The sequence below is a fragment of the Poecile atricapillus genome, chromosome 9, assembly GCF_030490865.1.
Source record: "Poecile atricapillus isolate bPoeAtr1 chromosome 9, bPoeAtr1.hap1, whole genome shotgun sequence".
NCBI lineage: Eukaryota > Metazoa > Chordata > Aves > Passeriformes > Paridae > Poecile > Poecile atricapillus.
In genome coordinates, this window is record NC_081257.1 from 24436502 (window position 1) to 24460657 (window position 24156).

Sequence of the window (24156 nt, forward strand, 5' to 3'; positions counted from 1 at the left end):
TTTGTCTTTTCTTAACTCAGGCGCACCCTGCGACGACGGCGTCTGGCGCGGCCGAAGTGTGCGGCCTCAGGACGTGGCCGTTCGCAGGAGACCGTGAGTAGCGGAATTGTCGGGTTTTGGCTGATGCCCTGCAAAGATCAGCTGCTGGTTTTGTGTTTTATTTATTGTAGCTGACCGAGAGACGGCAGCCTGGGGATGGCAGGAACTTCCCGGATGGCGAGGCGGCCTTCCTTGGCGCTCCACGTGGAGCCTCCTCATCGGGCATCTGAGAGCTGAGTCGGAGGCTACGACCCGCAGAGGGGCTGAAAGCGGGGTGCCGGGTCGGGACTCTGGACCTGGGTTTATGGAGTCAGCTTTGGGGATGGGGAGGTCCAGGCTGTGGCCCCTTAGGTCACGTGAAGGGAGAGCCTCACATTTGTTCACAGTGCTGAGGTGTGCAGGACAGAGCAGTCCCGGGGCGTGTCCCATCACTTGTCCATCGTGCCTTCTGTGTCTTTTGTGCTTCTCGTGTTGTACGTGCCTCGCCTTATCTCTTCTGGGGGCTTACCAGAAACCCTGGTGTCACTCGTAGCATCTCTGATCTCTGGGCTCCTCAGCCCGACACCATCGAAGCTTTGCCTCTGGAGCTCTCAGAGGTCTTGGAATCACGTTTCTCTTGAAAAGCATCCGATCGGATGTCTTTTAGAGGTCTTGTTCCGAGCTGTGTCAACAGCCGTGCGCCGCGAGGATCCATTGCTGCGGCTTAGGTCTTGAAGAAGCGCAGTGATAGGTAGGGGGCTGTGGCCCTCAGATTCTCGGGCATCCGTCTTGGCAGTTGCTGGAGTTTGTCATTCCATCAGCATCTTCTTCCTCCCGGGTTCTGCGAGCTTCATCAGCTCGCCTTCATTCTCACCCGGCTCATCTCGTTCCGCGTTCTCTCGGTCCTTGCGGCCATTCTTGTGGCCCAGAGTTTTGTCTCCCCTTTGTGTCCCCTCGTCTGTTGTCTTGTGTGTCACGGGTGTCTGGGTGTAGTTGTCCCGGAGCTGCTCTGCCCTGCTGCCCAGCCTGGGTGTAGGTGTAAAAGGCCGAGTCCTAGGCCCCTGTAATTTGAAATTTGTCATGTAGGGTGTAGTTGGAGTCTAGTGGGTGTTCCTAGATTGACACAAGATGTGTGGAGCTGTAAAGTTACCCTGCAGCACTTTGATTTTTGTCTTAGCTTTCTTTCAGATGCGGACGGATGAAATCGGTGGCAGAGCGCCCCATCCAGGGTAAGGGGGTTCCCCCGAGAAGGTAAGTCAATGTTTGTCTTGGCAGGGCAACTGGAACCGGTCACTGTGTAACAGGTCTCCTCTTTGTGTTTATTTTTAGGAAGTAGAGCCAGCTGGCAGCAGTCAAGGCGAAGTGGGCAAGGTGAGCATTGACCGGTGGAGGGAAGCTGTTGTTATCACTGGGCTCTCAGTTTCTGCTGCCAATGCCAAGCGTCCCTTCTTGTTTGCATATTTTAGGCGGTCCAGTCACATTTCGCTGAGATCCCCTCGCCAACCGGCCGGCACAGCTGTTTCACCGCTCCCGTGAGCCCGGCGGAAGCTTTACGGGACCGTGAGACGGAGCCTTTTCCACGTAAAGGGGTCGTGTTTGTGGCCTTGAGGAACAGGCCGAGGGGTTGCCGTGAGTTGGGGATGTTGGGAGGAGGAGCGAGGGTCTCTTTGAGTTTCAGCAATGCCGCATCACTTTGTCTTTTCTTAACTCAGGCGCGCCCTGCGACGACGGCGTCCGGCGCGGCCGAAGTGTGCGGCCTCAGGACGTGGCCGTTCGCAGGAGACCGTGAGTAGCGGAATTGTCGGGTTTTGGCTGATGCCCTGCAAAGATCAGCTGCTGATTTTGTGTTTTATTTATTGTAGCTGACCGAGAGACGGCAGCCTGGGGATGGCAGGAACTTCCCGGATGGCGAGGCGGCCTTCCTTGGCGCTCCATGTTGATCCACCCCGCCGGGCATCTGAGAGCTAAGTCGAAGGCTACGAATTGCAGAGGGGATGAAAGCGTGACCTGGGATTATGGAGTCAGCTTTGTTGATGGGGAGGTCCAGGCTGTGGCCCCTTAGGCCACGTGAAGGGAGAGCCTCACTTTTGTTCACAGTGCTGAGGTGTGCAGGACAGAGCAGTCCCGGGGCGTGTCCCATCACTTGTCCATCGTGCCTTCTGTGTCTTTTGTGCTTCTCGTGTTGTACGTGCCTCGCCTTATCTCTTCTGGGGGCTTACCAGAAACCCTGGTGTCACTCGTAGCATCTCTGATCTCTGGGCTCCTCAGCCCGACACCATCGAAGCTTTGCCTCTGGAGCTCTCAGAGGTCTTGGAATCACGTTTCTCTTGAAAAGCATCCGATCGGATGTCTTTTAGAGGTCTTGTTCCGAGCTGTGTCAACAGCCGTGCGCCGCGAGGATCCATTGCTGCGGCTTAGGTCTTGAAGAAGCGCAGAGATAGGTAGGGGACTGTGGCCCTCAGATTCTCGGGCATCCGTCTTGGCAGTTGCTGGAGTTTGTCATTCCATCAGCATCTTCTTCCTCCCGGGTTCTGCGAGCTTCATCAGCTCGCCTTCATTCTCACCCGGCTCATCTCGTTCCGCGTTCTCTCGGTCCTTGTGGCCGTTCTTGTGGCCCAGAGTTTTGTCTCCCCATTGTGTCCCCTCATCTGTTGTCTTGTGTGTCACGGGTGTCTGGGTGTAGTTGTCCCGGAGCTGCTCTGCCCTGCTGCCCAGCCTGGGTGTAGGTGTAAAAGGCCGAGTCCTAGGCCCCTGTAATTTGAAATTTGTCATGTAGGGTGTGGTTGGAGTCTAGAGGGTGTTCCTAGATTGACACAAGATGTGTGGAGCTGTAAAGTTATCCTGCAGCACTTTGATTTTTGTCTTAGCTTTCTTTCAGATGCAGATGGATGAAATCAGTGGCAGAGCGCCCCATCCAGGGTAAGGGGGTTCCCCCGAGAAGGTAAGTCAATGTTTGTCTTGGCAGGGCAACTGGACCCGGTCACTGTGTAACAGGTCTCCTCTTTGTGTTTATTTTTAGGAAGTAGAGCCAGCTGGCAGCAGTCAAGGCGAAGTGGGCAAGGTGAGCATTGACCGGTGGAGGGAAGCTGTTATTATCGCTGGGCTCTCAGTTTCTGGTGCAACCCTAAGCCTCCCATCTTGTTTGCGTGCTTTAGGCGGTCCAGTCACATTTCGCTGAGACGTCCTCGCCAACCGGCCGGCACAGCTGCTTCACCGCTCCCGTGAGCCCTGCGGAAGCGTTATGGAACCGTGTGACGGAGCCTTTTCCATGTAAAGGGGCCATGTGGGTGGCCTTCAGGAACGGGCCGAGGGGTTGCCGTGAGTTGGGGATGTCGGGAGGAGGAGCGAGGGTCTCTTTGAGTTTCAGCAATGCCGCATCACTTTGTCTTCTCTTAACTCAGGCGCGCCCTGTGACGATGGCGTCCGGCTCCCGGCGTGGCGGAAGCGCGCGGCCTCAGGATGTGGCCGTGCGCAGGAGACCGTGAGTAGCGGAATTGTTGGGTTTTGGCTGATGCCCTGCAAAGATCAGCCTCTGATTTTGTGTTTTACTTATTGTAGCTGACTGAGAGACGGCTGCCTGGCGATGGCAGGAACTTCCCTGATGGCGAGGCGGCCTTCCTTGGCGCTCCACGTGGATCCTCCCCGCTGGGCATCCGAGAGCTGAGTCGGAGGCTGCGAACTGCAGAGGGGCTGAAAGCGGGGTGCAGGGTTGGGACTCTTGACCTGGGATTATGGAGTCAGCTTTGGGGACGGGGAGGTCCAGGCTGTGGCCCCTTAGGCCACGTGAAAGGAGAGCCTCACATTTGTTCACAGTGCTGAGGTGTGCAGGACAGAGCAGTCCCGGGGCGTGTCCCATCACTTGTCCATCGTGCCTTCTGTGTCTTTTGTGCCTCTCGTGTTGTACGTGCCTCGCCTTATCTCTTCTGGGGGCTTACCAGAAACCCCGGCGTCACTCCTCGCATCTCAGATCTCTGGGCTCCTCAGCCCGACACCATCGAAGCTTTGCCTCGGGAGCCCTCAGGGGCCTTGGGATCGCGTCTCTCTTTTAAAAGCATCCGATCGGATGTCTTTTAGAGGTCTTGTTCTGAGCTGTGTCAACAGCCGTGCGCCGCGAGGATCCATTGCTGCGGCTTAGGTCTTGAAGAAGCGCAGAGATAGGTAGGGGACTGTGGCCCTCAGATTCTCGGGCATCCGTCTTGGCAGTTGCTGGAGTTTGTCATTCCATCAGCATCTTCTTCCTCCCGGGTTCTGCGAGCTTCATCAGCTCGCCTTCATTCTCACCCGGCTCATCTCGTTCCGCATTCTCTTGGTCCTTGTGGCCGTTCTTGTGGCCCAGAGTTTTGTCTCCCCTTTGTGTCCCCTCGTCTGTTGTCTTGTGTGTCACGGGTGTCTGGGTGTAGTTGTCCCAGAGCTGCTCTGCCCTGCTGCCCAGCCTGGGTGTAGGTGTAAAAGGCCGAGTCCTAGGCCCCTGTAATTTGAAATTTGTCATGTAGGGTGTAGTTGGAGTCTAGAGGGTGTTCCTAGATTGACACAAGATGTGTGGAGCTGTAAAGTTACCCTGCAGCACTTTGACTTTTGTTTTAGCTTTCTTTCAGATGCAGATGGATGAAATCAGTGGCAGAGCACCCCATCCAGGGTAAGGGGGTTCCCCCGAGAAGGTAAGTCAATGTTTGTCTTTGCAGGGCAACTGGAACCGGTCACTGTGTAACAGGTCTCCTCTTTGTGTTTATTTTTAGGAAGTAGAGCCAGCTGGCAGCAGTCAAGGCGAAGTGGGCAAGGTGAGCATTGACCGGTGGAGGGAAGCTGTTGTTATCGCTGGGCTCTCAGTTTCTGGTGCAACCCTAAGCCTCCCATCTTGTTTGCGTGCTTTAGGTGGTCCAGTCACATTTCGCTGAGACGTCCTCGCCAACCGGCCGGCACAGCTGCTTCACCGCTCCCGTGAGCCCTGCGGAAGCATTATGGAACCGTGTGACGGAGCCTTTTCCACATAAAGGGGCCATGTGGGTGGCCTTCAGGAACGGGCCGAGGGGTTGCCGTGAGTTGGGGATGTCGGGAGGAGGAGCGAGGGTCCCTTTGAGTTTCAGCAATGCCGCATCACTTTGTCTTTTCTTAACTCAGGCGCGCCCTGTGACGATGGCGTCCAGCTCCCAGTGTGGCCGAAGCGCGTGGCCTCAGGACGTGGCCATGCGCAGGAGACCGTGAGTAGCGGAATTGTTGGGTTTTGGCTGATGCCCTGCAAAGATCAGCTGCTGATTTTGTGTTTTATTTATTGTAGCTGACCGAGAGACGGCAGCCTGGCGATGGCAGGAACTTCCCTGATGGCGAGGCGGCCTTCCTTGGCGCTCCACGTGGATCCTCCCCGCTGGGCATCCGAGAGCTGAGTCAGAGGCTGCGAATTGCAGAGGGGCTGAAAGCGGGGTGCCGGGTCGGGACTCTGGACCTGGGATTATGGAGTCAGCTTTGGGGACGGGGAGGTCCAGGCTGTGGCCCCTTAGGCCACGTGAAGGGAGAGACTCACATTTGTTCACAGTGCTGAGGTGTGCAGGACAGAGCAGTCCCGGGGCGTGTCCCATCACTTGTCCATCGTGCCTTCTGTGTCTTTTGTGCCTCTCGTGTTGTACGTGCCTCGCCTTATCTCTTCTGGGAGCTTACCAGAAACCCCGGCATCACTCCTCGCATCTCAGATCTCTGGGCTCCTCAGCCCGACACCATCGAAGCTTTGCCTCGGGAGCCTTCAGAGGCCTTGGAATCGCGTCTCTCTTTTAAAAGCATCCGATCGGATGTCTTTTAGAGGTCTTGTTCTGAGCTGTGTCAACAGCCGTGCGCCGCGAGGATCCATTGCTGCGGCTTAGGTCTTGAAGAAGCGCAGAGATAGGTAGGGGTCTGTGGCCCTCAGATTCGCGGGCATCCGTCTTGGCAGTTGCTGGAGTTTGTCATTCCATCAGCATCTTCTTCCTCCCGGGTTCTGCGAGCTTCATCAGCTCGCCTTCATTCTCACCCGGCTCATCTCGTTCCGCGTTCTCTCGGTCCTTGCGGCCATTCTTGTGGCCCAGAGTTTTGTCTCCCCATTGTGTCCCCTCGTCTGTTGTCTTGTGTGTCACGGGTGTCTGGGTGTAGTTGTCGCGGAGCTGCTCTGCCCTGCTGCCCAGCCTGGGTGTAGGTGTAAAAGGCCAGGTCCCAGGCCCCTGTAATTTGAAATTTGTCATGTAGGGTGTGGTTGGAGTCTAGAGGGTGTTCCTAGATTGACACAGGATGTCTGGAACTGTGAAGTTATCCTGCAGCACTTTGACTTTTGTCTCAGCTTTCTTTCAGATGCACACGGATGAAATCGGTGGCAGAGCGCCCCATCCAGGGTAAGGGGGTTCCCGCGAGAAGGTAAGTCAATGTTTGTCTTTGCAGGGCAACTGGAACCGGTCACTGTGTTACAGGTCTCCTCTTTGTCTTTATTTTTAGGAAGTCAAGCCAGCTGGCAGCAGTCAAGGCAAAGTGGGCAAGGTGAGCATTGACCAGTGGAGGGAAGCTGTTGTTATCGCTGGGCTCTCAGTTTCTGCTGCAAATGCCAAGCGTCCCTTCTTGTTTGCGTGCTTTAGGCGGTCCAGTCAGGTTTCGCCGACACGTCCTCACCAACCAACCGGCACGCCTGCTTTGCCTCTCCCGTGAGCCCTGTGGAAGCGTTATGGGACCATGGGACGAAGCCTTTTCTACGTAAAGGGGCCGTGTCGGTGCCCTTCAGGAACGGGCCGAGGGGTTGCCGTGAGTTGGGGATGTTGGGAGGAGGAGCGAGGGTCCCTTTGAGTTTCAGCAATGCCGTATCACTTTGTCTTCTCTTAACTCAGGCGTGCCCTGCGACGACGGCGTCCGGCTCCCGGCGCGGCCGAAGCGTGCGGCCTCAGGACGTGGCCGTGCGCAGGAGACCGTGAGTAGTGGACTTGTCGGGTTTTGGCTGATGCCCTGCAGAGATCAGCCGCTGATTTTGTGTTTTATTTATTGTAGCTGACTGAGAGACGGCTGCCTGGCGATGGCAGGAACTTCCCTGATGGCGAGACGGCCTTCCTTGGCGCTCCATGTGGATCCTCCTCATCGGGCATCCAGGAGCTGAGTCAGAGGCTACGACCCGCAGAGGGGCTGAAAGCGGGGTGCCGGGTCGGGACTCTGGACCTGGGATTACGGAGTCAGCTTTGGGGACGGGGAGGTCCAGACTGTGGCCCCTTAGGCCACGTGAAGGGAGAGCCTCACATTTGTTCACAGTGCTGAGGTGTGCAGGACAGAGCAGTCCCGGGGCGTGTCCCATCACTTGTCCATCGTGCCTTCTGTGTCTTTTGTGCTTCTTGTGTTGTACATGCCTTGCCTTATCTCTTCTGGGGGCTTACCAGAAACCCCGGCATCACTCCTCGCATCTCAGATCTCTGGGTTCCTCGGCCCAGCGCTGACGCCGTCAAAGCTTTGCCTCAGGAGCTCTCAGAGGCCTTGGAATCGCGTCTCTCTTGAAAAGCATCCGATTGGATGTCTTTTAGAGGTCTTGTTCCGAGCTGTGTCGACAGCCGTGCGCCGTAAGGATCCATTGCTGCGGCTTAGGTCTTGAAGAAGCGCAGAGATAGGTAGGGGACTGTAGCCCTCAGATTCTCGGGCATCCGTCTTGGCAGTTGCTGGAGTTTGTCATTCCATCAGCATCTTCTTCCTCCCGGGTTCTGCGAGCTTCATCAGCTCGCCTTCATTCTCACCCGGCTCATCTTGTTCCGTGTTCTCTCGGTCCTTGCGGCCGTTCTTGTGGCCCAGAGTTTTGTCTCCCCATTGTGTCCCCTCGTCTGTTGTCTTGTGTGTCACGGGTGTCTGGGTGTAGTTGTCCCGGAGCTGCTCTGCCCTGCTGCCCAGCCTGGGTGTAGGTGTAAAAGGCCGAGTCCCAGGCCCCTGTAATTTGAAATTTGTCATGTAGGGTGTAGTTGGAGTCTAGAGGGTGTTCCTAGATCCTCACAAGATGTCTGGAGCTGTGAAGTTATCCTGCAGCACTTTGACTTTTGTCTCAGCTTTCTAAGCATTGCATTATTTGCTGCCCAATGTGGGGTTCAAAAGAGTAAGAAAAACCTGTACTGATTACGTTATATTGGTACTGTCTGTGTGTTGGGATAAAGGACTTTGTAATGGTGTTCCTTAAGTTCACGTCTCTCAGGGTTGAGCCCATCATTTAGTTCTAGTCTCTGAGCTTTTTTTCAAGTTTTAATGCCTTTCTTGTCCCTAAGTTTATTTTTTTATCCAAAAATAACTCAAATATTGTCCCTAATATGTAACTTTTACGAAGTAAAAGGGCAGGGATTAAAATAGCTGTTATGCTAAGCTCAGTAATAATGATTGATAAAAACTTTATAAAAGTACTGAAGTTTTACCAAGTAGCTTTAGTTTTTAGTTTCTTTGTCCTCCCCTACATCCCAATCCCAGTAACATGTTTTCGAAGTGTATTAGTAATTATACCCAGTTTATTAGAAGAGCAGCAACAAACCCCACTACACTCTTTTTACTAATAATTCACACCACATCATAAAAGTAAAACAAAAGACAGAAAAATATATTAAACTTAACACAACCCAATCTACTTAAAAAAACTTAACAACTTACTAAACTCAAAACCATTCAATGAGCCCTAAACATTACTAAAAAAAACCTAACCCAATTGCTACCTTCTAATTCATAAATAATAATCAATGCTCTATAAAAATAATGGAAGGTCTCATTTACAATAAAAAAGATTAAACTACTAAAAAAATAAGAAATAACTACAAAAACAAACTCCCTGTAAAAATCCATCATATAAATATTCATATCCCCAAAAATACAACTAATAAAAACCGCCAAAGCAATAAACAGGTACATGCAACTACAAAAATAAAAAGATCAAAAACAAACTGCAATTAACCATACAAAACAAAATTGTTCCTAACTCAATAATCTCATAATACCTCAAATCATCAAAATAAAAATACCATCTCCAAATAACCACAAAACCAAAAAATAAATTTAGCCATAAGCAATGTTTCTCACATTATCCATAAGTTTAAAACATATACTTCAATCAAACCCCCTGTAACAATAATCCAAATAGAAATATAAAAAACCTAACAAATTAACTACATTACTGTACCCCAAACACACCAAAATAAACACTACATACTCACAATAATAAAAAAACATCACTAAATAAATAAAAACCTACCCTATACCTCACACTGCTACTCAAAACATCATCATAAACCTTAAAAAACAAGTCCTTTAACAACATAATACCCCTAAAAAATTAAAGCAAACCATGAAACTCATTTCAAAAACAACCTTATCAACACCTAAACTAAAAAACATTATATTCAGTGAATATATCGTCTCCCCTACTGTGCACCAAGTACAAATAAAAAAATACAATAAACTATTAAAAACCATCTTAAAAATATTAAATAAAAAATCTTTCAAATATTAAAAAACATCTAGCAAAAGCCACCTAATTGATTAACACCCCGAATTTCACCAAACTATCCCTACCCAATCTAAACCCTGACATACTTTAACAAAACCAAAATCCCAATAACAAATATAAAAATGTATTTTAAAAAAGCAATTAAAATCAATTCCACTTTAAATTGAAAAAACTCCATAAAATTGTCTTTACTCAAAAACCAAATGACACATAATAAATAATACAAAAAATAACACAATATATACCTCAAAAAATATATACCTCAAAAAAATCTAATCATTAAATAAAAAATACATATAAACATCACTTTTTACTAAATATCACTACTCTTATCTGTGTATATATAACTAATTTCCAGAAGAAACAGAACACCCCACACAAGTTATTTTCAAAAACAACACTCATTTCCCCCACATCCTTCTCCAAACGATATTATCTACATCAAAACAAAAGTCTCCCTTATTTTGAATTAAGTTTTAACAAACTAAACCAAAAAAATTCTCCAAACTATATATATTTTTCCTTTCTCTTAAATCTATTCAAATGTACTCTAAACTAAAAACCTAAACACCAAAAACTCACACATCCAGCCCTCGGGGGTCTGGGCCTCAACACTTTCCAACACCAAAAAAACTAATATGTAACTAAACAAACAAAACTACACTTCTCAACAAGAACTCTCTAAATTGACCATCTCTTCAAACAACAACAAATTTTATTATTTATTATTATTCATTTGTTTATACTTATAAATACTTTGCTCATTAAATAAACACTTTTTTCAATTTTCCTCCAAAAAAATCTTTTCCCAAACCAATTAAACCAAACAAAAAACCACTTAAATTTACTGTCTTAAAAAACCCCATTCAAAACTTTTCTACCATCCACTAACCAACCCACACAACCATCCAAAAAAGCCACACCACACGTGCCTGCCAAAACACGCGTGGCACAGCATCCGAAAACCACACAAATGCACAGCGCCACATTTGACCAGAAATGCATGAGCACAACCATTTTTAACCACAAATAAATGCACATCACCATATTCAACCCAAAATGCATCTGCAGACCCCCATGTCAAACCAGACATACACATGCACCACCATAGTTAACTAAAAATGAATTCACACCACCATATCTGAACCAGAAAAACACAACCACCACCATTTCAGGGGTCAGGGTTATGAATAAGGGCAGCGGGTCAAAGGTCAAAGGGGGTCATGGTTCAAAGGTCAGGGGTCAAAGGTCACAGAGGTCAAAGGCCAAAAGCCATGGGATCGAAGGTCACAGGGTCAAAAGGTCACAGGGTCAAAAGGTCACAGGGTCAAAGGTAATGGGGTCAAAAGTTCATGAAGGTCAAAGGTCACTGGGTCAAATGTCAAAGGCCACAGAGTCAAAGGTCATGGGGTCAAGTGTCAAAGGTCAAAGGGTCAAAGGTCACGAGGTCAAAGGTCACGAGGTCGAATGTCACAGGTCAAAGGTTGAAGGTCATGGGGTCAAAGGTCTTGGGGTCAACGCTCACAGAGTCAAAGGTCACAGGGGTTTAAGGTGAAAGGTCAGGGTTCAAATATAAAAGGTCAGGGTTTCAAAGGTCTAAGGTCAGGGCTCAAAGATCATGAGGTCACATGTCAAAGGTCGGGGTCAAAGGTTGGGGTCAGAGGGTAAGGAGGTCATGGGTCTGGGGTCAAAAGGTCAGGGGTCAAAATTCCAGGAAGGTATTTCTGGGACCTGCCCCCCTTTTCTTGTTGCAGCAGAGCTCCTTTTTGGGAGGGGGTCTAGTCCTAGAAGGGCTTCCAATAAAGCAGGGTGCTGCTGTCCAGGGCAGTTGGAGTTGTTCTGTGCCTTCTTTGGGGGTGAGGAGCAAAGGCTGAGGGGGACGGGGTGGGCACTGGGGGGCTCCCGTGTCCCTTGGGGCACGCCGAGGTCCCCGGCAGAGGGAGGCAGGCGCTGCGCTGGAGGAGCAAGGTGAGCGGGGAATGGGGAGGGCTCGTGCCGGGTACCCTTGCCCAGAGGGGACCCCAAGCTGCCAGGAAATTCCCTGGGAGGGCTGGATGCAGAATCCAAAAACCTGTGGAGCTGTTCTGGTTTTTACGCATTTCTGGTTTACGCTGTTCTGGTTTTTTGCATTGGCAAGGAACAGGAATGGATCTCTCTAAATTCCCTTGGAAAGAAACCCCCTCTCTGTGCACGCCGTCTTTAGGGTTTTGTTATGTCAGGAATGGCTTAGGGTTAAGAAAGTGGGTTTTGTTTTTCCACCTCTTACTTCCCTGTAAAAAGTGAGTGTATAAAACACATCTGTGCATCAATGAGGCATTAAAATGCACCAAGTGAAATTTCTGTGTCTCTAAGTTGCATAGAGATGAGTTCCATAGAGACGAGTGCGTTCTGCACTTGGGGTTGTCTAGGGCTTTATATTTTTGTTATTCTGATGTGTTCGGTGAATGAATTTATAGAGTTTAAAATTGAAAGAAATGCAAATTTCAAAAAGCAGAAAAATAAAAAGAGAAATAGATAAAGATATAAATGTAAAAATAGAAGGCCCTATAAATAGAATATATATAATAGAAATAATGTCCATAAATATACGCATCTAAAAGATAAGTAATCTTATGTATGTTATTGTAATATGCTTTAACCTATATTCCATAGAATTAATACAGGAATATATACAAAATATAGCATAAATAAAAACTATAAATCTCAGTTGAAAATAATTATTTAAATCTAGTTTAAAATAAAGGCTGGCTTTTTTTTATTTGGGTAGAGGCAGGGCTTTTAAATAAAATGTACAATATACAAATATATATATTAAATATATAAATATATATAAGGGTTATAAATACATACAAATAGGTTTCTATTTTATATATAATATGAATAATATAGATATAGTTGTTAATAGAGATATCTTTTAATATAGGATGCCTTGTGTGTTATGCGTAGTTCAATATAGTATATAAACATGAATATAAATTTGATAAAAATAGGCATTAAAATATTTAAATAACCATTTAAGGTGAAGGGGCTTTTTGTTTTTTATTTGGTTAGAGGCAGGGATTTTAAATAAATAATATAGAAATTAAAATATACAAATCTATAATAAAGATATAAATATAGGGAGATATATATAGGCATAAATAAGAAATAAATACAAGTAATATCAATCTGTCTAGGGAATGAGCAATGGGTTCCTTCTGCCCCTGCCTTCGGTCTTGGGGTAACAGCAGCACAAACTGTGAGCTGTGAGGATGATGAGGGGTCAGAGCAGCCCCAGGTGTGAGCTGTGAGGATGATGAGGGGACAGAGCAGCCCCAGGTGTGAGCTGTGAGGATGATGAGGGGACAGAGCAGCCCCAGATGTGAGCTGTGAGGATGATGAAGGCTCAGAGCAGCCCCAGGTGTGAGCTGTGAGGATGATGAGGGCTCAGCTCAGCCCCAGGTGTGAGCTGTGAGGATGATGAGGGCTCAGAGCAGCCCCAGGTGTGAGCTGTGAGGATGATGAGGGGACAGAGCAGCCCCAGGTGTGAGCTGTGAGGATGATGAGGGCTCAGAGCAGCCCCAGGTGTGAGCAGTGAGGATGATGAGGGCTCAGCGCAGCCCCAGGTGTGAGCTGTGAGGATGATGAGGGCTCAGAGCAGCCCCAGGTGTGAGCTGTGAGGATGATGAGGGGACAGAGCAGCCCCAGGTGTGAGCTGTGAGGATGATGAGGGCTCAGAGCAGCCCCAGGTGTGAGCTGTGAGGATGATGAGGGCTCAGAGCAGCCCCAGGTGTGAGCTGTGAGGATGATGAGGGGACAGAGCAGCCCCAGGTGTGAGCAGTGAGGATGATGAGGGCTCAGAGCAGCCCCAGGTGTGAGCAGTGAGGATGATGAGGGCTCAGAGCAGCCCCAGGTGTGAGCTGTGAGGATGATGAGGGCTCAGAGCAGCCCCAGGTGGGAGCAGTGAGGATGATGAGGGCTCAGAGGGGCCCCAGGTGTGAGCAGTGAGGATGATGAGGGCTCAGAGCAGCCCCAGGTGTGAGCAGTGAGGATGATGAGGGGACAGAGCAGTTCCAGGTGTGAGCAGCGAGGATGATGAGGGCTCAGAGCAGCCCCAGGTGTGAGCAGTGATGAGGATGAGGACGGGGTGGGTCCTACTGGGCACTGTTTCAGGGGGACGGTTTCCCTCATCTCATTTGGGCAGAGAGCAACTGGAGGAGAGAGGTTTATGGCCGGGTCCCCCGGGTGTCTCATGGAATGATGGTGAGGGGATCTCGCAGGGCCTGGGGGAACACCTGGATGCACTCAGATGTGGAGCATTGCTTAAAGGAGGTGCTGAGGGACAAACCTTTGTGTCACGGAGCAGCAGCTGAACAGGTGAGCCAGTGTGGGTTTGCAGAGGGGACTTTTCTCTCTCCCCTTTTGATTTTATTTTGCCATTCACTGCCTTGTTCTCCCAGAAGAAAAAAAAAAAAAAAAAAAAAAAAAGGGGGGGTGGTTATGAGGACAAAAGAAGTTCAAACTGAGGTAAGAAACTCCTCCTCCATTATTGTCTGTGTTTAAACTGGGGGGGAATCCCCTTTCACCTATGTTTTTGAGGGTACTGATAGGAGGAAAACCTGCTTTTTCCAGGGTGTTAGGTATATCAGTTGACAGCGAATCCTTGTGTTGTTTTAACACAAGGATTAAGGAAGGGGAAAAGTATTGTTGCCGTATCATGTGTTTGATTTGTGGGTACCTCCCCTTTTTTCGTTATTCTGAGGTTTAAATTGAGGGGGAAGCCCTGTTGTCTGCACTTTGTCACGGTCTGAACTGAGATGAAAATCCCCCTTTTCCCATCATTTGAGAGATTTTATTCGAGAAAAATCTTTTTCTGCTGCTGTACGGGATTGAAATGAAGTGTCGAGCGCACATTTATTTGCCATTGTATTGGTTTAAGATTGCAGGAACATACCCTGTTGCCTCAGTTTCCGGGGTTCAATTGACGGGAACACCGGCTTTTCCAGCATTTGGCGGGGTCACGTGTGGCCGTGCCGCTGCATTTGAGGGCGCTTCTGCCCCCGGCACCAAATGTCTTACAGGGGAGCGCTCCTGGCATTCCCTGGGGAATTGCTGAAGTGCAACGGGAATTTGGCGGCTGAGCAGCCCCCAGGGAGAGACAGAGCCGTGCGGAGGCGAGGTGAGCTCTGCCGGGCCGGCAGGCGGGAGCCGCGGCGCGGAGCTGTGTCCGTCCGGCCGCTCCGCCCGCTCCGGGCGCGGGGCTCGGGCACCGCCGGGGTCCCTTCGGGCCGGTCCCGGTGCCGCTGGGCGGGCCGGGCTCTCCCGGGGCCGGGGCCGCCCCCGCCCGCCGGAGGAGCCGCTTTCCTGCCGGGAGCCCCGGTCCGTCCGGGACCGGGAGCGCGGGGCCGCCCCCGGGTGCCGAGTGCCGCCGCTGCCGGGGCTCCCGTGAAAGCCGCTGAAAGGAGGGGAGGGAAAAAATCGAACCCAGACCCCCCAGGCTTTTTGTCTGTGGGCTTTGTCGGTTTCGCTCTTTAGCCGAGCCGCGCCTTTAAATAACGATGTGACGCTTTCTAGAAACTGTGTCCAATACCTTTTGCACCCTCACGTGAGGGCTTCGAGCTCAGGTTTTTCCATTGCCGAGTTAATTGCAGGTCCAAGCTGACAGCGTCCCGTGCATCTGGTGTGCGTGAATCTGTTTGTGATGTTCATTTCCTCTGGATGCAGAGTTGGGCTTGTTGGGCAGACCGTGTTTCTCAAACCTCGAGGCTTGTTAACCCTTGTACACGATTTTCTGGAGACGCGGGCTGGGGGAGAACTTTGTCTTGCTGCTGTACTAGGGAATGGAATGCAGGGGGTCCCCGCAATATCCCCGTGGAAGCTGGAATGTCCGAGGAAATGGATGCGACAATTCTCGGGGCTGAACCTGGCTCCCAGCGCTCTGCAGCGTAGGACGCGAGAGAGCAGGGCCGAGGGACAGCGGGGTAGGAGCGGCGAGGTGCTTCGTGCTCTGGGTTTGGTGTCGCTGATGTTTCCAGAGCCAGAGCAGGTTGATTTGGTTCTGGTGCACTGGAACGGGATCCAAACCTTGGAAAGGTCAGAGACCAATTGGGAGGAAATGTTTTAAAATGAATGTGTTTCTTAATAGAGGGGAGGTTTCACTCAGTTTTTTAATTGATTTTAAAGGAAATTTTTTTTGAGGAAAAGTGAAAAAAAATGTTTATTTTAATAAGTAGGGCATAGGTAAGAGGAAAAAAAAGGATGAATAACGATAGATATTTTTTTCTTTTGTTGTGGAGAAAAGCTCAGGAGATTTAGAAGGGTTTTTCTGCACGTGCGGTTTGGATGTTTTTGGAGTTGGGCTGTGGCGTGGATCTTTTTGAGCCGTGGGGTGTTTTGGTGGTAGCCTGGGTTTTTGGATCGGAGTAAAGTTGAATAGTTTTAGAAGAAGTTGTTACGGTTCTGGCAATTATTTGGTATTCACTAATCAATGAGAAGTTATTTTAAAAAAGTAAAAAATTGATTTTTTGTTGTGTTAAACAATAGAGTTGAGAGAGAATTTGGGTGAGGCTGTATTAGTACTGTATATAGATTGTATGTTCAAAGAATTTTTTCTTTTTTAAAGTTATAGAGTTTATGTTTGGGTATAAAGCAGATGATGGGGATAGAATATAATGTAATTTTAGAACATTTTTTTTAAAATTGTGTATCTTTGGCTTAATGGTCAAATTAATGTTTTTTAATTTTAGATATGCTTTTATACAGATACAGGTAAATATAACTAGTGGTAGTAATATTTAGTAAGTAGAGGCATTTATATGTGGTTTTTATTCAATATTAGACTTTATTGGTGGTACACAGTGTGTTGTTTGATTTTTTGTGTTGTATACTAAGTGAAATTTGGTTTTTGAATAAAGATGATTTTATGAATGGGTTTGTTTGTATTTTAGGTAGAATGAATTAAAATAGATTTTGATATCGATTAGTGGGTTTTGTTTATTCTATGTAGGGGTTCAGATTGGGTAGGGTTTGTTTGGTTAGCTGAGTTTTGGGTGTTAATTAGGTGGCTTTTGTTAGATGCAGTTTTCAATTTTTGAAAGTTTTTTATTGAGTGGTTTTAAGGTGATTTTTAGTAGTTGATGATAGAATTTCATTTTGTTTGTAGTTGGTGTATAATAATGTATATGTTCTATTTATTTAATGTGCTCTTTGGTTTAGGTGTTGATGATAAGTTTGGATTTCTTTCGGTTGTGGTGTTTCTTAGTTTCATTTCTGGGGACACAGGCATTCATATGGTGGATTTTTATAGGTATATTTTTGGGGGTGATGTTTTTTAATTTTTTAGTAGCTTAGATTGGTTTTTTATGTTTTCAATTAGCTATTAAATTTTTTTATAGAGTATTGGTGAGTATTTATGTATTACTATAAATGTAGAGCTTTGGGGTTTTTTTGCTGATGTTTAGGGTTAGTTGAATGGTTTTGAGTTCAGTGTGTTGGTCTGATTATTTTTGAATAGTTGGTGTGATTTGTTGTGTGGAGTTCAGTAGGGTTGCTTTTTATTTACGTTTAACTTTGCTGATGTGATAAGAACTGTTAGTGAAAGAGCATAGCATCTGTTTTTGCCGGTAGTTGGTTGTACAGTGTTGGTTTTGTTTGTGTTACCTGTTTTGGGTTGTTTTCTTTTTTTTGTTAATGAGATTAAAGTTTTTATTTTGGGGTTAATTTGTGATTATTTTAAAGATTTTAGGGCAATTTGGGTTTTTGATTCGGGGGTGCGGTGATGAGAGTACTTTATTTGTTTTATGTGGTATCGGTGGTGTGCATAGAGGGAATATTTGTTTTGAAAATTTATTTTAGTATTGTTAGTTGAAGTGTTAGGATGAGTTGTGTTTCAGTGTTGAAACTTTTTGAGGCGGTTTGGATTTTTTTCTAGGTTAAGATTTTTTTTCCCTTGGCTGGTGGAGGTATTGTGATTTTATTGATGATATTGGTGGGAATTTGATGCTGTTTGTTTTTTGGTTATTTTATTTTTAGGAATTGGATTTTTGCAGTTGGACTGAAAGAATTCACTTTATTTCAAAACCTACTACTTTAATGATGTAAAGGTGCCCATATTAACTCCTCAGTCTTTTAGATTCTTTTTCTCATTTAGGTTTTCCAGAATTTATGGATAATTTAGCAATCAAGCAGGGATGGCACCCTATTCTTGAAAAGATGGCTATGGAAAAACCTGCATCTAACAACACGTACTTGACGGAGGGCAACAATTTTGCTGTTATTACAGGGCCAAATACGAGTGGCAAATCAACGTTGGCATGGATGTGCCGGAGGAGAGGAGTTTGTGGTGGGCTCCCGGTGACATCTGATGGAGTGACGGTGAGAGCATCTCATAGGGTCTGGGGGAGCACCTGGATGCACTTGGACGTGGAGCACCGCTTAAAGGAGGTGGTGAGGGACAAAGCTTTTTGCCAGGAAGCAGCACCTGAACAGCTGAGCCAGTGTGGATTTGCAGGGGTGATCTTTCTCCTTTTCCTTTTTGATTTAATCTTGGCAGTCCCTCCCCGGTGCCCTCAATCTGTCACAAGAATTCCAAGAAAAAAAAAGGCTGAGCAAACTGTGAAAAGAAGGGGTATAGGTAAGGTAGAGTTCCGTCAGCATCTTCTTCCTCCCGGGTTCTGTGAGCTTCATCAGCTCGCCTTCATTCTCACCCGGCTCATCTCGTTCCGCGTTCTCTCGGTCCTTGCGGCCATTCTTGTGGCCCAGAGTTTTGTCTCCCCGTTGTGTCCCCTCGTCTGTTGTCTTGTGTGTCACGGGTGTCTGGGTGTAGCTGTCCCAGAGCTGCTCTGTCCTGCTGCCCAGCCTTGGTGTAGGTGTAAAAGGCCAAGTCCCAGGCCCCTGTAATTTGAAATTTGTAATGTAGGGTGTAGTTGGAGTCTAGCGGGTGTTCCTAGATGGACACAAGGTGGCTGGAGCTGTGAAGTTATCCTTCAGCTCTTTGAGTTTTGTCTTAGCTTTCTAAGCATTACATTATTCACTGCCCGATGTGGGGTTCAAAAGAGTAAGAAAAACCTATACTAATTACGTTATATTGGTACTTCCTGTGTGCTGGGAAAAAGGACTGAGATACACCTGGGGGCCACCTGGGGACAACTGGGGACACCTGGGGACAGCTGAGACACACCTGGGACAGCTGGGGAACATCTGAGATACCTGAGACACACCTGGGGACACCTGGAGAACATCTGGGAGACACCTGGGAGACACCTGGGGACACCTGGGGACAGCTGGGACACACCTGAGGACACACCTGGAACCCAGTCTAGAACCCAGTCAAGAACAGTCTAGAACTCAATCTAGAACCCAATCTAGAACCCAGTCTAGAACGCTCTAGAACCCAGTCTAGAACGCTCTAGAACACGATCTAGAACGCTCTAGAACCCAATCTAGAACGCTCTAGAACACAGTCTAGAACGCTCTAGAACACGGTCTAGAACAATCTAGAACGTGGTCTAGAACGCTCTAGAACCCAGGCTAGAACCCGATCTAGAACAATCTAGAACAATCTGGAACACACCTGGGGACAGCTGGGGACATCTGGGACACACCTGGGGACACCTGAGATACACCTGGGGACATCTGGGGACACACCTGGGGATACCTGGGGACACCTGGGGGCCCCTGAGATACACCTGGGACACACCTGGGGACACCTGAGATATACCTGGGCACACCTGGGCACACCTGGGGACACACCTGGGGACACACCTGGGGACACCTGGGATAGAAGGAACACACCTGGGCACACCTGAGGGTACCTGGGGGGGGTACCTGGGAACATACCTGGGGACACCTGGGATAGAGAGGATACATCTGGGACACACCTGGGGACACCTGGGGACAGCTGGGGGTACCTGGGACACACCTGGGATGGAGAGGATACATCTGGAACTCACCTGGGGGGGACATCTGGGGACACCTGGGCACACCTGGGATAGAAGGAACACACCTTATTGGGTTTTGTTTATTGGATGTAGGAGTTCAGATGGGGTAGGGTTGGTTTGTTTAGCTGAGTTTGGGGTGTTAATTAGGTGGCTTTTGTTAGATGCAGTTTTCAATTTTTGAAAGTTTTTTTATTGAGTGGTTTTAAGGTGATTTTTAGTAATTGATGGTATAATTTTATTTCGTTTGTAGTTAGTGTATAAAAACGTATATGTTCTATTTATTTAATGTTGTCTTTTTTAGTTTAGGTGTTGATGATAAGTTTGGATTTCTTTCTGTAGTGTGTTTCTTATTAGTTTTACTTCCGGGGACACAGACATTTATATGGTGGATTTTTAGAGGTATATTTTTGGGGGTGATTTTTCAACATTTTAGTAGTTTAGATCGATTTTTTATGTTTTTCATTAGGTATTATTTTTTTTATTGAGTATTGTAATTATGTATTAGTATAAAGGTAGAGCTTTGGGGTTTTTTTAAACTATTGTTTAGGGTTAGTTGAATGGTTTTGAGTTCAGTGCGTCGGTCTGATTATTTTTTAATAGTTGGTGTGATTTGTTGTGTGGAGTTCAATAGGGTTGCTTTTTATTTACGTTTAACTTTGCTGATGTGATAAGAACTGTTAGTGACGGAGCATAGCATCTGTTTTTGCCGGTAGTCGGTTGTACGGTGTGGGTTTTGTTTGTGTTACCTGTTTTGGGGTTTTTTTTGTTAATGAGATTAAAGTTTTTATTTTGGGGTTGCGATTAAATTAAAAATTTTAGGGCAATTTAGATTTTTGACACGGATGCACTGTGATGAGAGTACGTTAGTTGTTTTATGTGGTGTTGGTGGTTTAGATAGGGGGAATATTTGTTTTGAAAATTTGTTTTGGTATTGTTAGTTGAAGTGTTTGGATGAGTTGTGTTTCAGTGTTGAATCTTTTTGAGGGGGTTTGGATTTTTTCTAGGTTAAGATTTTTTTTCCCTTAGTTGGTGGAGGTACTGTGATTTTATTGATGACATTGATGGGAATTTGATGCTGTTTGTTTTTTGGTTATTTTATTTTTAGGAATTTGATTTTTGCAGTAGGCCTGGAAAAATTCACTTTATTTCAAAACCTACTACTTTAATGATATAAAGGTTTCCATATTAACTCCTCAGTGTCTTAGATTTTTTTTCTTATTTAGTTTTTCCAGAATTTATGGATAATTTAGCAATCAAGCAGGGATGGCACCCCGTTCTTGAAAAGATGGCTATGGAAAAACCTGCGTCTAACAACACGTACCTGACGGATGGCAACAATTTTGCCGTTATTACAGGTCCAAATTCGAGTGGCAAATCAACATCGGCACGGAATGCCGGAGGAGAGGAGTTTCTGGTGGGCTCCCAGTGACATCTGATGGAGTGACTTTGTCTCTTTATGGACTTTTAGATTTGGGTTCTTTTTCCCTTTGAACTGAAGATTGATGAGAGGGAGCATGGTTTTCTCTCGTTCGGTCTCAGTTGTTTATTTTTTGTTATCAGCATTACAAGGTACAAGGAACTATGTGCACTATGATAGAAAAGGGGTAAAATGGCTAACAAAGATCTTCTTCAAGGTCTTTTATATGTCCATTTACCCAATTAACAGGTGCCAACTAAATTATTTTTCTTAGTGACCCAATGACCCAACACCTGTGTGCTGCACTCTGACATTTTCTACCCGATGACCTACTACTACCCAAACACCCCTAGGAGAAGAACATGAAGAAGAAAGAAGAAGGACAAGAGACAACACCCTAAATCCTCCATCTTGTCTCCTGTTCTCTAAACTACTTTTTCACCCAGTGATTTAAGAAACTTTCTAATCAGCACATTTACACTTTTCCTATCTAACTTGAACATTTGTTTTCATGTGTCACCATGAAAACATGCACATGAATTTCATATTATATGAAATTCAGTGTTTCCTTGAATCCTAGAACTAAATATTAAAAACAAGGGCACACACTCTGTATCTCAGACTCCAACATCTGCCCCTCTCTTTTTAAAAAAAAAACCAAAAAACCAATAAAGAAAATCAACCTAAATCTTTTATTGGATTACTTTTCAAGAAGGGTTATTTTTCCTTCACTCATGTTTTAACAAATGAGGCTTTACAATATTCATTTTCCCACTTTTTCACTTGAAACCCAAAGTTCATCGCTCTCGCACGTGGGATCAAAGGTGTTCAGCCGTCAACTGCGGTCTCGATACGGTTCACATCTGCGTGCTCGCTCTTCTGCTCTTTGGGCCGTCCGTTTGTCTCTGCAGCTGATGAGTTTCCAGGTTCTTCTCTAGGAAGTTACTTCTGCTTTAAACCTGTGAATACACAAACATACACTTTCTTCCAAATTATTAATTGAAATGAATTTTTTAATCTTTTTGCTTCTGAACTTTTGACCAGAACCAAAGAATTCTCTCTCAACTTTGCTTGAGTCTTGTTAGAACAATACCTGATAATTGATGGAACTGGCTTCGTAAAAAACTTGTTTAAAAAGGACCGTTCAAGAATTATTTGCAATAGATATAAGATCTTTACACTTTTTCCAAAATTTAAGATATATAAGGTTTTTATACTTCTGAGGCATAGCCTTGGTTCCCCCCCTTTTTTTGTAATTAAGTAAGGTATTTGGTTTTTTGGTTATGACAATGAAAAACCATCAAATTAAAACACTTGCACATGTATACACATATAGGAAATAACACTTTTACAGAAATCAAAAACTTACTAAGAAGATTCATAATTAATATTATGCAATATTAAACTTATCTGAATAATCTGTAATATGAATTACTAAATATACTAAATATATACTCTCATCCCAGAGTCTGCCACTGCTGATAAATCAACGGAAGATTGGAAAATCATGTCCGGATAACAATTCTCCAAGCCCGCTGTAAAATCCAGCTGCTATATTAATTCACTAATTGCCAAGTCCAATTGACCTGAGTATTGTTTTGATGCAGAAAACTTCTGGGTTTATTGGTAAATTCTCTATCCAGGTAAAGTCAAGGCTTGGCCAGAGCCTTAGGCCTCATCTGGAAAGATGTCTCTTAAGTCATTTTCAAAGCAAGGGGTTTAAAAATAGCAGGTATAAGATGCTTAAAACACAGCAAACTTTTAAAAGGCATTTGTATAAAACAATGATCAGATGTCTTAGGTAATTGACTAATTAAACCATTCAGTAGTTAATTTAATCTGAAGTTTCTTTCATAACCCTTGACTTTCAACCATGACACATTTTCTTAGAATTCTGGAAACTAAAATAATAAAGCTACATTGGATTAGGTAAATGCAAATCTTCTTAAACAAGGAAAAGAGTAAAAACCAAGACAAAAAAACTCTGTATAGAAGCAGCTGCATAACTTATTTACCAAGATGCATCTGTAGTGAGAAAACAAAAAAATCTCAAATGACACGTGTCTAAAAGGTAATTACACAGAGATATATTAAAATATGTATAAAGCTGCCCGTAAATACAATGACACTTTATAGATAATGCTCATCATAGAAATCTATAAATTTACATTATAGAATGAATATGTCATCAGTGAGTGTCTGAGGAAATCAAGATAATAAATTTAAAATATTCACGTCTTAGTGACTAAAAATGAATTAAAGTGAAAAACTTTAAAATTTTTTGTAAATAACAATCACTAAGGTTTTTATGCAACTTATAGAAAACTAAAACTGTAGAGATTATAACAAACAATAGAACTTCTAATGAAATCACGGGTGTCACAAATTGCATTCACCTCTATTCTTAAGCAGGTGTTCACTGGTGTTCTGTCACCACTGTTTCAGTTGTAATTATCTTCATCTCTATAGGAAAATAACTATGCATTTTAAACAAATGTCTTCAATAAAACATAAAGCAATTTAAATTTTAAGTTGTTAAAAAATAATTATGATAAAAGGAAGTAACAAAACGTCAAAAAATACTAAAGTTATAACTTAAGTAAAAAACACTCAAACTTAAACATAGTGAAATTTAACTTTGCTTAATCTTATTAACACAATCTATATTAGATGAAAACACAACTTAATCTTACTCTGTTATTATAAAAAAAGGCAATTAAAAGTTTGGTATACACTTCTTTGAACACAATATAACAGGAATATTGATTCACTATAGAGATTATAGGGGTGCAACAAATTTATCACCATTCCATGTTATCTGGTTTTGAGAATAACCTATAATAACTGCACACGTTATTAAAAATACCATTTGTAACAAGAATTTGCTTGGTATATGCTTAAATTTGTTAGGATTTTTAGAATTCAGTTTTACTAGAGAAAAAATACAACACCACAGATTTGGTAATTTGCGATTCAGCTTTTGTAGTACTTTTCAGAAACATTAAGTTTAACTTTTTAAACTAAAATCTAAAATCCAAATTGGTATATATGCTGTTATACAGGTTTGGTTTTGTTTTTTTTTTTTATAACAAAAGGACTCACATTAAAATGTCTTTATTAAAATTGTAAAAAAAATACCAAGCAAATGGGTAATATACGGTTAATATAACTTTGAGATTACTGAAAACTGTATTGAACTAAATCTACAATACACTTATTCAAATGAAAGGTTAAAAATGAAAGAAACCTGTCATTAAATCCTTTTTCTGTAGGATTAATCATATGATTTTTCAACTTAATTTTAAAGAAATGCATCTTGTAGAAACTGACTGTAACTACAGTAA